The sequence below is a fragment of the Eumetopias jubatus genome, unplaced genomic scaffold (assembly GCF_037043125.1).
Source record: "Eumetopias jubatus isolate StellerSeaLion01/CBP00866 unplaced genomic scaffold, mEumJub1_p1.0 scaffold_5, whole genome shotgun sequence".
Lineage (NCBI taxonomy): Eukaryota > Metazoa > Chordata > Mammalia > Carnivora > Otariidae > Eumetopias > Eumetopias jubatus.
In genome coordinates, this window is record NW_028274811.1 from 46,084,600 (window position 1) to 46,101,527 (window position 16,928).

General features: G+C 42.1%; 1 long non-coding RNA gene across 3 annotated transcripts in view; it reads left to right on the forward strand.

Moving 5' to 3' along the window:
- LOC114224658 (uncharacterized) overlaps positions 1-16,329 on the forward strand; it is a 103,048-nt gene extending 86,719 nt beyond the window's left edge. For 2 of the 3 annotated variants that reach the window (XR_015768168.1, XR_015768169.1), the window contains exons 3-5: positions 1,940-2,033; positions 11,158-11,283; positions 11,928-16,329. This is a non-coding gene — a long non-coding RNA (uncharacterized LOC114224658). The remainder of the gene's footprint in view (positions 1-1,939; positions 2,034-11,157; positions 11,284-11,927) is intronic. The other variant, XR_015768170.1, reaches the window with a different exon arrangement.
- Positions 16,330-16,928: the final 599 nt, after the last annotated feature.

Below are 16,928 nucleotides of genomic sequence, written 5' to 3' on the forward strand. Positions count from 1 at the left end.
AATTTATAATAACTTGATTGGGATCTGGGCAGAAATTTTCCTTCATTTAGCAAACTCTGCCTTCCTAAGTAGTACAGAAGAGCGATGTAAATGAGCTTATGAGGGGAATGTTTGAAATACATCTTTGAGCGCTTGAGGCAATCTCATATATGAATAATTAATATAAGAATACATATCATTCTTATCCAATAATTATCTGGTAATTCAGAAGGAATTTGTTAGGTCACCCTGCAGAGGAGGGAGCTGTGGGTTTATCACCAAATAGCTCTGTGACCATAGGCAAGGCACCTAACTTCTTCAGGGCCTTGTTTTTCTTACCTGTAACATTAGGCTGATAACACCATGTCTGCCTAGTTCAGGGGCTTCATAGGAACATGAAACAAGACAATGGGTGGGAAGCCACTTTGAAATTCATATGGTATTATGAAAATCTATCTTATTTAAAATGAATTTGCAATTTATACTTTTCTCTAATTCAATCTGACCTTCTGTCCAACTGTCTACAGCAGTGAAGTTTTTAAGCTTTATACAGCTTCAGTGAAAGGAAATTCCCCAGTGAAATATTGTGTATGTGTGTGAACACACACACACACACACGTATGGATATAAACATTTTTCCTCTTTCCACTCCTTCTACCACTTCGGAGTCATCTTTGGTATTCTGAGTACACTAAATGTACTTAACGGGTTACAACTGAAGAAGCTTTTGTGTACTTGAAAGAGTCTAAGTGTTGGAGTCTGACAGGCTTGGGTTCAAATTCAGAATCTTCCATCTAGATGATTTAGCTTAAACAATGATCTCCTTCAGCCTCCTTTGTCTATAAATAATTATACTAACTATAGAACTTTTATAAAGGCTAGGGGAGTTAATGTACATGGCATAGTGCCTTAGCACAGAGCAGGCACTCCAAAGAGATGGTGATTATTAATATGAAAGATAAGTTGCCTCGAGTAATATTTGCACTGGAGAAAATACTCAGGATTCGTCACTTTGAATCTCCTGCTCCTAGTACAACTTAGCTCCCAAAATATGAAGCCAAGTAGAGGCCTAATCACAGTGTCTGGTACACTTTCTTTTTGTTTTTTTTTTTAACACATAGACATCCTATATTGCTTTTAGTGAAATGTATGTTGCAGAGTATCAAAATGTTTCCTCAGTTTTAAGACACTTGCTTTTTTCACATTTGAATGTTTTGGAAATCAGAATGAGCTTTAGAATCATTGTCAAAATAAACATGTCAGCTGCTAGGTATAGGAGTCGCTGAGAGGAATTGTCATTTGCCTGTGATGGGTGAATTCAGACAGATCTTTCAGAATAAAGAATATTTAGAGCCAGGAGGTATTGGTGTTTCTGCTTCACTCAGTTGCAAAACATCTGTCTGTCAAGCTTTTCAAGAGAAGCTGTTGAACTTCCTGTAAAATGTAATCAATTAAAGAAAAAAAATTTTAATATTCTAAGTCAGGTCAAACTCACAGGCACTTTTATGAAAGGGTCACCTCTGCCTGGCAACTGCCAACGTTCCAGTGAATCCAAGGAATCTGTAAATATGAGTGAGGATGGTGGGTAATTATGTGAATAAAATGTGTGCTATTTCTTGATAAAAAGAAAAATTGTGTATATTCAGTATTACATTTCTGCTTTTCTCTCTCTGATTAAAACTGTCATTTTAATTAGATAAAGTAATCTTTCTTCTAATTGACAGACTCAGCAGAGAAAGCTTCTCGCTTCTAAAGTCACGGGTTAATATATAATTAAATTTATACTTGAGATGTCTGCACTTTTACTGTGTGTTATATACTTCAATACAACATTTAAAAAAGTACAGAGAGATGTCCCTGTGTATTTAGCTTGAATAACTGAAGATGTTTCAAAATACACCAGTTATAGCTTTTGAACTAGAAAGTATAATTTTTTTTAAGCTTATATATATTTTTTTAGGAATCTCTACACCCGACATGGGGCTCGAACTCATGACCCCGAGATCAAGAGTTGCATGCTCTTCTGACTGAGCCAACCGGGTGCCCCTGAACTAGTAAGTATAATTAATCATTTATAAGAACATACCTTCCTGGCTAAATCCTAGGCACTTTACACATGTTATTTAATAATAATAACTGCTAATATATATTAAGCATTTTACTCTGTGCGAGATACTTACTTGCAAGAGGTGTACCAACATCTCATTTAATTTTTAAAAGACCTTATGAGGAAATGTTTATATAAGGCACATATAAGTTAGTTACTTATATGAAGTCACACAGTGGGAAAACGATCAGGGAAAAATGAGAACCCGGGCAGTGTGACTCCAAAAGCTTGCATTTATGTACTCCTTCACAGTCACACTCAAAAATATACACGGCCGGTTCCACTGTACTTACTTCAGAGATGAGCATTCTAACACTCATTTTTTTTATTTTTTAGTTTTTATTTTATTATGTTACGTTAGTCACCATACCATACATCATTAGTTTTTGATGTAGTGTTCCATGATTCATTGTTTGCGTAGAACACCCAGTGCTCCGTGCAAGCATTCGAACACTCAGGGAGGTTTAAATACTTTGACTGCGTCACGCAGCTTGTACTTGGGACAGCCAGGATTCATACCTGGTCCTGTCTCCAAAGACACTGTTGGCTCCTCTATCACAGACAATGTAATGCCTTTCCTGGGGAGGACGTGTTCTTCAGACATAGCTTTCTTTTACATCATAACACAGTGTAGCCTAAGAGTGAGGATGGGCTAGCGACAGAGAGGCAGGGCAGAGAACCAAAGGAACAGCTCTTAGAACTTGAGAAGAGTTGCCACTGACCTCTATAATCCTGGCACTCCACAAATTGGAATTTTCCTCTTGAAGTGACCTTCTTTGGGCACAGTTGCCAATTAAATTTAGTTCACATCCATTGGGATATTATGCCATCAAGTTTCTCTAACTGGGCAATATATTTTCCTTTCTGCTCCTCCCTTCCTCGTTTGCCCCTGTACACCCGTCCCCCTAAAGAGAGAAAACAGAACCAGAAAGTAATAAAGCACTTTAAGAAGTGTATTCCTCAAGCTTAGAAACCCCATCCGGGCAGTCCCTGTTGTCTTGCTCAAAGAGGGACCCACTGGATGCCAAGCTGTGCTCCTTGATCCCAACCTGGAAGGTGAGGCCTCTTTGAGCTTCCTCTGTGACTTACCATTTGTAAATTAGTTCTAAGCCTTTAAGATTCCAACTATACCAATTTTAAAAACGCTAGTTTCAACAACAATTTATTTTGGGCCATTTCAGTTGGCTGCACTTTTCTTTATTAGTAACCAAAAATTATGATTGGAGTCACCTCCGCTACCCATGGAAAAAAAGCTTCATTTTTCCCCACCCCGAGGACATTTACAATAATGACGCAGGAACTTGCAGTAGAGAGAGAGCATTGAAAATCAAAATACCATTTTGGCATTTTTAGCATTTTGGAGGGCATGTAGTACTTGTGGCTTAAGAAATTTTGAAGGAATTTTCTAAATGTTGGGTTCTTGAGACAAAGGGGAAGCAGATACTGGAATAATTTTACAAAATTGCCGATCTTTTGGAGGAGTTAACCGACTATAATAATTTGCTGGTAGGAGCATCTTCTCATTTCCATGTGGCTCAGTCTTCATAAATGTCCGTTACAGTAGTGCATATTACAAAGAAAGGCGACCCTTTCAGATCAGCGTCAACCTAAACAATAAAAGTTAAAAGTTTAAAAAAAATTTTCAACGAGACCTCTCATTAATGACCTTTGTGAAGTAAAAAGTTTAAAAAAAAATTCCACAGTCCACATGTTTTGAATGTTTGTCTTTTTAAACAGTGGGTTGAAGGGTGTGTCATTTTTTTCTTTGTGCTGTTTCCTTTTCAGCTGCTACATAGTGACATGGTTAGCACCTTCAGCCATCAAGAGGGTTGAAAAAGAAAATAATGTGTCCCTCTGGATTCCAGTTATGGGTCTGCACCCTAGCACCTGTTAGCTCAAAGTCACCCATCTCCATGGATGCCAGGATTCCAAGCTTAAACCTCCACTCACAAGCAAAAGGGTTAGATAGGAGGTGGGGACAAGAAATTATTTTTAATTAAAGAAGTAGAATCTAACATAATAAAAAAATAAAGAGGTGGAATCTAAAAGCAATGGTTATGAAAGGTTAGCTGAAAAATGCTAGCCTTTCCAATGCATTTGAATATTAGGACCTGTGATGTGAATCTCCCTTTTCGTAATTATTGCAGTGGGTGGAGCCATCATGCACCCAGGGCATGTCCTTCATCTGGTCACCAGACAAGAGAGGCTCAGATGAACTCAGGGAAAGTGTCTGTTTATTAAGGTGGGTCTGTTTTTGAAAACCTGTCATGTGACTGAGTTTCCTGGGGCAGAACTCTTAGGCGGGGCTCTTTCTTAGGAAAAGAGGACTCTGCAGAGCATTGAGCAATGTCAAGTATACTCGCCAGTCAGTTAGGGCCTCCCTGGGCACATCTGCACGGATGGGATCAGCAGGACGCACAATGCCCTAGCCTAATGCTGGGTTTGCGAGTTTGCACATTAGTGCTGGGTTCAAATGCCTTCTTTGCCATTTACTTGCCCTGTGTTTTTGGGAGAGTTACTTAGCAGCCCTAAGCCCCACTTTTGTCATCTGTAAAATGGGGATAATAACGGTCACTATCTTATAGGGTTGTTTAAGGGCCAACGTATGTAAAGCCTTTTAACACAGCACCTGGCACATCCCGTGTGCTAATAAATGATTGAAATGTGTTTCTATCCTTTTATTACTTAGGCCATTTTTAACTCTGTGATTTGAATGTGGTGATGACAACTTTACAAAACAATGCACACCACTTTGAGGTTTCATGAGTAGCCGGAAGCTCGAAGTTCTGCCCTGGGAAAGGGTACGTGCTGGGCTTTCCATTTGCTTTTCCATAACCTGGCCTCTCACGCCTTCCAGGCTCCGAGCTCCATCTGTGGGACTCTGGAAAATGCACAAGGGTGGGAGGCAGACAGCTACCTGCCGAGGAAGCCCAGGCCCACCTGCCTGCATCCTCAGCCTCCGCAGCCCTGTGCTGTATGGCCCCTGGGCTAGGGCTGTGTGTGGACAAAGAGAGTAGCTGTCACTACACGTAGGAAGGCACCGAGCTGGGGCGGGCAGCATCGAGAGCTGCCTCCAGAAGGACAGTGTCCAGTAGAGCTGATATGGGGGTCTGGAAGCCCACACCCTTTAGATCAAGTAGGGGAAACTGGTGCCCAGAGTAAATACCAAAACCCAGCAAGGAGGCCCCGAGTCCATTCCTGGAGCTGATTCAGGGATTTAGGCCCTTCTCCCTCCCTCCCGCCCACCCACAGGCCGACAATGGGAACTCAAAAGAATAGGGCCTTCCTTCCTTCCTCCTCGGACTGCAGGCCTGCTGGTCAGCAATGGCCTCAGGGAATTGTAAACCTTTAGGAGAAAGGAATCACAGGCCAGGCTGCAAACAGACAGTTCAGGGGAAATGTATTCAGTGTGAGGAGGCCTGCAGAGCTCTGTACTTAACTCCGGATGCAGCCTAGCGGCTGCCCTAAACACCAACCCTCTTCATGTCTTTTCTCTCTTCCGTGAAGCCTACTTCAAACCTTCTCCACTCTTAAAAATCAATAGGGAAAAGGCCAACTACCTAGTAGAAAAATGGGCATGGGCATTACATTAGTCAGCGTTCTCCAGAGAAACAGAATAGGATATATATAGACACACAGATTTATTACGAGGAATTGGTTACACGATTATGGAGATGGAGAAGTCTCAAGATATGCTGTCTAAGCTGGAGACGCAGGAAATCCAGTGGTGTAATTCAGCCCAAATCTGAAGGCCTGAGAACCAGGGGGGCTGATGGTGTAAATCTCAGTCCCGGGACAGAAGAAGATGACACATTTCAGCTCAAGCAGTGAGGCAAGAAAAACGGGCACATTCCTCCTTCCTCTGCCTTTGTTCTACTTAGGCTGTCACCGGATTAGATGATGACCGCCCGTACTGGGTAGGACAATCTACATTACTGAGCCTAGCAATTCCAATGCTAATCGCATCTGGAAACACCCTCGCGCACACACCCAGAAGTAATGCTTCCTCTAGGCCGGCCCCTGGGCCACTCACATTGATCAGTAAAATGAGCCCTCATTTTCCCTAGTAGACACTCTTGCATATGCATGAGAAATAGATTAGAGAAGGTATCCTTCATAGTGGGGTGGACTTAGTGAATATTTTTATTTTGGCCAATCTGATAGGTAAAAAAATGAAATCTTGTTTTACTTTGGATTCTTTTTTAACTGTGAGGAAAAGAATAAGTTCCATCTTAACAGATTTTCTTGCCTTGCACTAACGGAGAAATAGAAACCTCAGTGAGAACATCTTCAGCCCGTCCCCACAGCCAAGCCTATGCTCCCTCCTCTCCCACACTTATCTTTCCACTTTCTTTACCTTCCCCAGTCCCTGGATATCATCCCCAGCTTCCCCTATGCCTCTCTTTGCTGAGCTCTCAGCACCTTCTTCCCTCCTGAATTTTTAGCATTGATATTTAAATTCACCAGAGTCTCCCAGATCTAAAACCACCACCCAACAGCTGCCCCAGACCCTCTTTTCCTTTTTCGTTAAACTTCTTGAAAGAGATGTCTACACTGCCTATTACCTGCTCCTCTCCCTGTGCTCGCCCTGCAACCGGCCTTCTGTCTCCACCACCCTCCTTGAACTTGCCCCTTCAAAATCACAAGTGACTTCCATGTGGCTAAAATCACTGGATACCTCTTCTTGAACATTCTCATCTGCTGCATCAGCTAGGTTCAGTTACATGTCTCTATCTTTAGTCTAGATCCCTCAATAACTAACTAGCGAATTAAATAACTACCTTGCTGGCAGTGGTCATCTACTTTGGGTGTCCTACAGGCACCTCAGCCTCAGCCTGCAGAAACCTCTTTGCCCTCCTCCCCCCTGCCCGGTACCCCATGCCCTCTCTCTCTCAGGGGATGGCTCTGTCATCTGTCCGGTTGGCCAAGCCAAAGACTTGGGAGTTGTCCTGTCACCTTGCCCCTCCCCTGCTCTCCAATGGCCAACCTTCCAGTAACCCTTTGAATCTTCCCCTCAGCTACTATCCTAGTTCAGGCCACCATTTTCTCTGGGTCATTAAAATAGCTTCTCCTCAATTCTCCACACTCCCTGCTATAACACTTTCAAGGGCTTCCCTCTACCCTCAGGATAAATTCCAGATTCCTTAACATGGTTATAAGACCCTTTGGGACCTGGTCTCATTCACCAGCCTCTCTCTTGCATTCTAAGACCCAGCCCTACTGGACTTCACACAGTTTTTTAATGCCCACCGTTCTTGCTCACTTCTGAGTCTTTGAATATGGCATTCCCTCTGCCTCTTCTTTTTCCTTCTTCTCTTCTCCAGGATAACTTCTACTCATCCTTCAGGTGTTGGCTTACAGCTCTCTTCCTCCAGGAACTCTGAATTTGATTGCTTCTTTAGTCCGATTCTTCCAATAAGATTGGAATTTAAGATGGAGCTTATGCCCCTTCTAGCACATCACTGTGTCCCCTACCACAGTCTCTGGCACTAGTAAGCACCCAGTAACCATTACAGGAACTGATGAATGCACGATCTACCCCCACTTCCCAATGCATTTTAACAAAGAAGCCTAAATGGAGTCTTGCTGCTTTTGTGGAATCATTAGGGGAGAGATAGCTTAGCCAGAGGTACCCTACAAAGTTAGAATTATAATTCTGACTAATTTGCTAAAACTGTCTGGTGATAGATTTTAGAATTTACAGAAATTTTGCAATACTGCATCCCTTCATCTTCCTTTTTAAAACTGTGTGTGTGTGTGTGTGTGTAAATGCACATATGTGTATCCGAGAACAGCTCGGCCAAGTTGGTTGGTGTAGTCCAGTAGTTTGAACTCAAAATCTGTAAGAAGATTGTTTTTTAGCAAGTTTTGCAAAACTAATCTTGAGGCAAGAGAGTAGGAACTGTGTATTTAAAAATGTATTTTAGTGGCAGCTGTACTTAAGAACAGTTCATTTTGCTTAAATTTGAACACATAGATACCTGAAGTGCACCGCTGAGATAAAACAGTGTATACGTTCTGAGGCTCAAAGCTGACCAGCGTCAGAATTAGTAGCGTCAATCGTCATTTGGAACAGTGTTTGAAAGCTAGAAAACATGGCTATTTGCTTAGATTAATTCTGAGAAGGGGGGATGCAATCCAGGAGCATGTGAATCCAAGCAAAATTCAGACAGAATTTCTATGAATACAGTCAGAGCGAAAGCAAACCTTTTAACAACGAAAAGAATTTAAACACCATGTTGAATAAATGAAACAGGAAAGAAATGGCGGAGGCCTGGCTTTTAAAAAAGAAGAGAACTAAAGTAGTTCAATCTTAGCGGACCACACGGAATTCCCACTAAGAGGAAAAGAAGGCAAGAAAACCTGAGCGCTCACACTAGGTTTCCAAAGCTGTCTTTTCCGTACGTCCAGAACTGTAAGGAGGTCCCTTACAATCCACCCAAGCTCCCCACCTCCAACTGGGCCCATCTGGAGCCCCCTCTGCTGCAACCCCTCCCACCTTCTTCCCACACAGGAACCTGGGATTCTCTTCACTCCAGCCGCCGGCCTGAGTCTTCGCAGTTCTTCCCAGTTAATAGCTGTAGGGTCTGTCTGTCCACAGCCATTAGCCAGGGACAAGCCCCCTGCTACTGCCTCATCTCCTGACTGGCCTGAGGACAGGAAGGAGCATCTGTGCTGTCAGGACTGAGTGCTGAGCTGTGGGATCTGGAAATGGACCGCTGGGTCACAGCCTGGTTCCAGCACTTTCTAGCTAACCAGTGCTGGCCCAATTTTCCTGTGTGTCAATCTCCTCTTCCCTGAAAAGTGGGGGATAGTAGCGTCTGGCCCATAGGGCTGTGTGAGGATTAAATGAGCTGTGTATAAAGTTCATAGGCCAATACTTGGTCCGTAGTAAAACATGTTCCATAAACATTAGCTACCGTGATTCCTTATTTCCTTATTCCCTCGCTTCCTTTCTTGACTCATTTGAACCTATTTTCCTGGAGCAATCATATTCAAATAAACTCTGATCCTTCAACTTACTGCTAAAAACGCTTGGAGAAATTCCCCGCGGCTGTTAGGGAAATCCTAAATGCTGAGAGAGGCCTATAGGCCCTATGTCCCTCTCCAGCCCCATCCTGTACCCCATCCCCCTGTTCTCAGAGCTCCAGACACTCTGACCTTCTTTCAGTTCTTCAAACCCTCTGGAGCTTCCTCTCACCTCAGGGTTTCTGCACAAGCTGCTTCCTCTGCCCGGAATGCCGACTCATCCTTCCCGTCTCCGCAGGAGCCTCCCCACTTCCTCAGGGAGACCTTGCCCGGCCTCCCTAACTAGGTCAGACCTCACTATGGCACGATGTAGTTCTCCTCCACGGTGCTTCTCAGGGTCCCACTGACATATTTTCATGAGGTAATTAGCTTTTCCTCTCTTTCATCCCGAAGGTGGAAGCTCTATGAAGGCAGAGACCGTGTCTATCTACTTTTTCATCTACTCCAACCCTCAGAGCCTAGCACAGTTCCTGAATGTAACATCGTTGGTACTCCATTACTATCTTTGAGATATGGAAGGGAGGGGCGGCGAGAGGAAAGGAAAAGGCATGCCCCAGTGTCCTTGCCTTTTCTGGAGGCCACCCTGCCCCGAGGGTTTGTGGTGGTGGCGAGGAACCATCTCCTAAGCACAAGCCCGCATGCTCTTCCTTCCGCCCACTGCCTTTGATTCATTCCTGTGTTTCATTCTCAATGAAATTCCAGTGTTTGTTCTTAGGAAAAATGGTCCTCACATAGGCATTATAATGTGACCTTTGAATGCAATTTGTAGCCTATTTTCTCTCATACAGACATTTTGTGGCTCCAGGAAAGGACAAGGTCATAGGCGTGATCCAAACGGGATTCCTTGACCAACCCGACAGCTTGCTGTCTGGTATTTCCGCCCCGCATTGGAAAGGGAGCCACATCAGGAGCTCCAGCACAAGCAAAAGGTAGCAGAAAGAAGAGGGGAGAAGAAGGTCTCCCAGTTCACAATTTCCGCCACCTAGGGAAAGCACTAGAGAATGAAAGCATAAGCAACAGGATTCTGTTCTCTGAACAAAAAGCAGAAGAGAGGGGGGCATTCCTCTCCCTGCATGTGGGTGAACATAGATGAACTCCAGAGGAATCAGAGGAGGAATGTCCGAGTGGAAAGGGATGTTTGTCCTCAATTCAGCCCCATTCTTACCCGCACGAACCAGCTGAGGGCCACAGAAGTGAAGGGCCTTGCCTAGCTTCCAGAGGCCTGGACTCCCCAGGGGCACTGGAGAGCACTGGAGAGGGAACTGAGGTTTTTAGGGGCTCTTGCTTTGAGCTCTTATCCATCGCTTAGGTACTTCACCCTGGTTAAATCCTTCCATAACTGCATGAAGTCATTTCATCACCCCCATTTTACAGATAAAAACACTGAAGCACAGGAAGGCCTGGCACAAGGACAAAAGCTGTTCAGTGGAAACATTCTGAGGTTAACACTACCAAGTATCCTCTGCACCTGAGCAGCCTTATCTGCAGGGGGACCACGTGCTCTGGTTCACCTGGGTCAGTCCTGGTTTACACCGGTTGTCTCACTATCATTAGTAACAGCACCTCCTTTTGCTCTCAAAAAGTGCCCCAGTTGGGATAATACATTTATTGGGTGATCACTCTAGTATCTACAAAATGGAGCTATTTATATTACCTGCTCATGGAGTGGTTGCAAGGAATCAGTGGGATTTTGCACGGAAAATGCATGGAATCTGGCACATAGTCAGCGCTAAATAGATGCTAGCTGTTATTATTATTATTTCTATTACTATTAGGAAGGCATCTGAAGAGGGGACAGGAAGGGGTGAAGCCACGCTTTCCCGCTTGGCACGCCCATCAGGGTCTCTGCGAATGCCGCTCCCCCGAGTCATGCAGCGCCCACTGCAAACTGACCCTTGGGGGATGGCACCCCCCACTCTAGACTAGAGGCCATATGGAGGCACTGAGCATACCTCTTCCGCCTCTGTGCCAGTCACGTTCACTGCCTGGGTCTCCTTGGGTCCGGAAGTTGAAACTGTATTTGTTTTTCTCTTACTCTAAAGTCTAGAGCCCAGATTCTGAGGAAGAGTCACATGGAGAATCCTACAGAGGACCCTTTCCCCCAACCCCAGCCTGTGCTTAATTAAGTGAGTGGCTTAAGGGACTTGCCTCCTCTTGAAGATTAAGAGGTGGGTGTGAATATTTTCCTCTGGCCCCCTTAATGTTCTTGATTACAGTAATAAAAATGCTAAGCTCTATTGCCTCTCGTTGGAGTAAAGGCGGCTGAAAACTCCTCATTCCCTGAAGAACCTAATTGTTGATTCTACTGCATCTAAACAGGTGTTCTTTAGATTGCTTTTTCTAATGTCTTTTCACTGGAAAGATCAATTTAAATGTTGCTTTGAGCTAATCAGTGATTGCTTCTGTATTCATCCAAATTTATATCTTTGCTTCTGTGTGCTAGATGAGACATTACTTTCAAAGTCTATAAACTTAAATAAGGTAGGTGATTTTTTAATTCAGCTCTTTGTCCTCTTCTGTTTTCCATATTTTATGCAAAATATGCATATATTTCTTTTATTATTAAAATCCTAGTTTAAACCTATACTTGAACTTCCTGAGTCATCTTTGGATGTCTCATAGCGCCAAGTGTGGTATGTCCTACACAATGGGTAGTCAATAAATATTTGCAGAAAAGATAAATTAATACCTTAACCTGGATTGCAAACAAATTGGATTTGTTGTCTCTAGGTGTTTGAGTTCAGGAATTCTTTAAATATTGTCTGAACTTCCTTGTGTCTGCATCTGTGTTTATTCTGTTCTCTCTGCCTAGAATTCCCTCAGTTTCATCTCTTGGAAATCTCACGTTTGTGCAAGGTTCTCAGCAAATGCCAGATACTCCATGAAACCCGCTTGCAGTCTCCAGCCAGCTCTCATGGGCTCAGTCTTCGAACAAAGGAGCTGGAAAGGGTCACATCTGTGATTTTCCAAACCCCACAGTCCTCTGCGCCTCTTATCTCAGCCCGTGGGTAGTTGTGCCCAGCCTTTATTCACCCAGTGTGAGCACGTGAACTTCTTAAGGTGAGACAGAGGGCATGCTCTGCTGAACCACATGCAGACACTGAATAGTCATTGCTTCATGAGTTGTAGGTTTCTCGTTTTAAAGAGTGACATTTTAAAAGTGGAGTCTACCCGAATGGAGACATGATGAATGTGGTTCTTCAACCAAGTCCTCAGAACACGGAGCTTGAGAACTTAGAAGCCATCAATTGGCGCTCTCTCTCACATTCGAAGAACCTCTGGTTCCCAGCGTCCTGGGTCTTGGTTCAGGTCAGCTGGCTGGCAAAGACCAGAGTTTGGCCAGCAGATATGTGGAGGGCTCTCCCAGATGTATCTGTGGGCCTAACTTAACATGTGTTAGTTCATCCTTGAGTGTAAAGTGCACTTCATGATTGGTTATGGTAACTATTCATAGTTCCCCACTCCCTCCCATTTACTGCCTGTTTCTAAGCAGCAAAGTTGTGGTTCAGTGACTTCTGTCTGGATAGTATGAAAACAGGGCACCCAGCCAATTTTGATGAGCTAACTATTTCCCTAAATTATCATGCCTAAGCAAAGGGCCCCAAGCCTGCTGTTCAACACTTATCATCAGATCTGGGGGATGGGCTATGTTCAGGCATATCATCAAATAGCTGAAAGTTTACATTTAAGATTGTCAAGCAGTGAAAATTGGCATCCTTAGAAATGACTGACAGTTCCCCTGCCTCTTTTTTGCTACACTGAGTTAGGTAAAGGAAAAAAAATCACCCTCACTCTTTTTACAGATTTCTTGCTGAAGACCCATGTGACAGGACTATAAATTTTCACCAGAAATTGATGGGAGAACGGACACTTCAAAGTTGCCTGAAAGACTTTGCAAAAGGTCCCAATTAACAGAATGCAGCTAACACCTCAGAAAATAAAATAGAATAAATGTTGCAGTGGGAATGAATCTTGCTCAGAGTGCTGTGTTGTTGGCTGATTGCCTGGTGAGAGTAGTGGCCAGGACTTGCCAGCTGGCTGATCCACACGCCTATAAAGGATGCGGTCAGCTTACACCTTGGCAAACTATGATTTTGATGGAAATCTTAGAGGTCGGCAGGCGTTCTCCCTAGTAAAGTACCTTAGATCAGGTCATTGCTTTTGTTTGAGTGAAGAAAATATCCTGTTGGCCAGGATTAGTAGGACCAAGTCGGCGCTCTGCTCCAAGGGAGAATCCATTACTGGATCAGGATAGATATACACCTTGAAGGAGACACAGGGTGTAATTGAAGGTGGCACATTCATCTACAAAATCCCCAAGTTAAACCAGTCATGCCACTGAAGCAAACCAACTAGCTCACCAACAACCACACATCTTCCCCTAAGTTCCTCTCAACAACCAGTTTGTCAGACTCTCAACTCCAAAGCTACTGCTGTCCTATCCTCTCATGTTTACTCATAGTCAACTGTGAGCAGTTGTGTTGCTTGTTTGTTCTGCGTAGATCTGAAGACAGGGATCAGGTGTAGACATTCTTGTAGCCCCCATGATGGCTAGCTTAGCACTTGCCATATGGAGGCACTCAATGAATGACAGACGGCCAAAGGAGCTTCCATTGCCCAGAGTCCATACCCAACATTTAAAACTGTTTTCAAAACTTAACAAAACCTCTATCAGTCTCCCAAATGGACTTATTGTTTGAAATGTATTAAAAACTGATTTTAACCTTTATTTTTTAAAAACCGGCATACAAAAATAGCCAGAAAAAAATTCCTGGGAACAAGTTTAAAAGCCAAATACAGACAGGGAAAAGCATTTGTAAGACTGAAGATGCACATAATAAAGGGTCTCCTTACTATAAAAGAGTGGACAAAGAACGTGATCTGGGAATTTACTAAATGAGAAATGACTATTCAACATATGAAAGCATTTTCAACCTTACTAGTAACCAAAGAATACAAAGGGAACCAGACACCTCTTTTCATCTATCATATAAAGAAAAACCTGAGTGGTACTGGATGGGTTATTTGACACTTTCATACACTACCCATGCAAAATAAAACCACCTTCCTGGAGGGCAAATTGTCAATATATATTTAAAGGTTTAACTCTATGACCTGCAGAAATTCATCCCAGTTGAATGAGTAGATCCCAGATAAGTATGTCAAGATCTGTATACAAGCAAACCAGAAGAGCCTAAATGTTGAACAACAGAAGATAAATGAGGTAAACTACAACCATACCATCATGTAGCCATTAAATTGGTAAAATTGCTATCTATTAGTTGGAATAGAAAGATATTTATAACATATTAAGAAAAAAAGCAAGCCACAGAAAAGTATGATCAAGTTTTTGAAAAACTTATTTAGATATATACACATCTGTTTATATTTACACACACGCATACACACAGATAGGTTTACCCCTGCAAGATCGCTGTGATTTATGCCTTCCTCAAAGTCATTTTCATATGAAAAGAATGATTGAGCTTAGCTCTGTGATAATAAATATGAGGGTTTTGTTCAAACATACTTAAAGATTTTATTTATTATTCATTTATTAATTTCCAAACCAATCATTTAGAATATTTAATATTAAAAATATTAAAGTATTAAATGGTTAAATCGAATATTTAAAACCCAAAGATTCAGTTCAGCCGACAGAGGTTTGGACATACACAAGAGTCCACCAGAGGAAAACTTCTACAGATGCTTGCTGGATTAATGATGAATGTACTAATGGTTTGTTTTTTTCCCTTGCCAGAGATCAGACTAGGTTAGGTTTGTAGAGTTAAGTATTTGTCAGTGTGAAATGTGGATATATCTACATATGCATGGAGGAATGGGAAGGTTGGATTAAATGAAACCTAAGAAGTCTTCCATGCTTTAGATTTGCTCCATGATAAGCATACGCAGGCAACCCTTGACTTGTACTGGATTGGATATTGGAGGATTATTTCAAGTCTGAGGTTGATTGTACCATTTAAAATATGTGGAGGAGGAGAAATTATTGGGGAAGCGAAGGATCCTAACAAAGCAGGAGAGAAAAACTATAAAAGAGTAGGAGAAAAAAAGAATCTTTGTTGTAATGCCTTAGAAAATTAGTTGGTGGAGAATAGTTGAAAATTGCGAAAGTTGAATGTAGTAAATCAAATTAGCATTAGTATTTGTGAGTCTGTGATTGTGAAAAGATGGGCTAAATGACTAGCTAACTGTCTTTTCAAGACCATTGGTAATAGAATCCATTATGGTTCATTATTAACTATATTAACAGAAAATTAGCCTTTACTAGCTCCTAAAGATATGAGGTTGTTATAATAGACTGTGGTCCCTTATCAGCATATGTAAAACTTGGAGGTTTATAAAGCAGCTCCCTTCCCAGAACTACACTAGATTAGATGATCAATTAATGGCTTAAACGTTATTGTATCTCTTTTTAATATTTCTTGTCAAAAACTTAAATATTCCTGATTCAACCTGTGTTTCTATTTGAGTAATATAATTTTGTCATAATTGGTTTCATTTCGATTGTCTTTACATTTTGGGTACTTATTATCTTTTCTCTCACCCACTGGGAATGCCAAGTACAAATTTTTGCTATTTAGCAAGTCAGTAAGGAGCTTCCCACTGAGTTCCTTAATTATTGTTAATTGAATATTGTAAATGGTTTTTCAGGATCACCATCTTGGCAATCTATGTGACATTTTTCTCAGTTAGCAAGAGTTAAAGCACCAAGAATCCCTTTCTACCCCTTTCCGTACAATCATCGTATCAAATAACCAGTTCCTACATAAACCAGTCTCCTCTTTTCAAATGTCAAGTCATATACATGCTTCTGTAGCACTTAGAACATGGTCACCACTCAACAAGTATTGAACAACAGCTGTCCTTTAAAATAGAATGATTCCCAAGTCCAGCCTGTGAAGGAACATCCCCTTTCCCTTTCCAGAGCTCCCACAGTGCATCTCACCCGGCCATGTCAGGCCTGGTACTCTAGGATAGAGCTCGTCCATTCTCATGTACCAGGACCAAGCTTTCTAGTGCTTTTTGCTGCTCTATAATCAAAAGAAAGTAAAAAAAAAAAAAAAAAGTAAATAAAGAGCCTCAGAAGATCTGAGAATGTCAGTAATGCTATAGCCAAAAAACTGGAGAGTGGAAAAATCACTGAGCCAGCCTTCCTATGTGCTTCTTGCCTTACAATGAACAATAAAAAAGAAGTGAGAAATTTATGACTTGCCTTTTGAACTTTCAAACCATGTCTCCGTTTTGGGAGGAGGGAAAGGGTAAGCCTTCAATGTACTGAAGTTGTGTTGGAGGTTGGTTTTAGCTACATAAAATCTTGCCTTCTTAGTGATTTGTTCTCTTGCTTGGTCAATGAAATCTCAACCATCCTTAAGAGATCAGGACCAGAGGAAGCCTTGAGACCTAATCTGGAGTCTCTTTCCCACACAGTGGCCCAGAAATTATTAGAAAGAGAGAGACAGAGAGCAAGAGAGAGAGAGTGATTGTCTCTTTGGAGGGGTAGGCTTCTACAGGCTTGGCTAGTAACCTATTGGAATGTAAATGACATTTTCTGCCAGGACTTTGCCTTGTATCTAGCCAATTGCTATTAAGCTTGGCAGGTTTCAGGTTTAGAGACAAATTCAAGGCCTACCTTTGGTAATTTTCCAATGCTGAGTTTTATGTACTACGTGGTGAAAATTTTGTCCCTGGCTTTTTATTTTTCTATTCTTAGAAAAATAAGAATTTGCCTACATTTCTCAACTATTTGATCCTTGTTTATTATATATAGATTTGTAAGCCACCTCAAATCTTT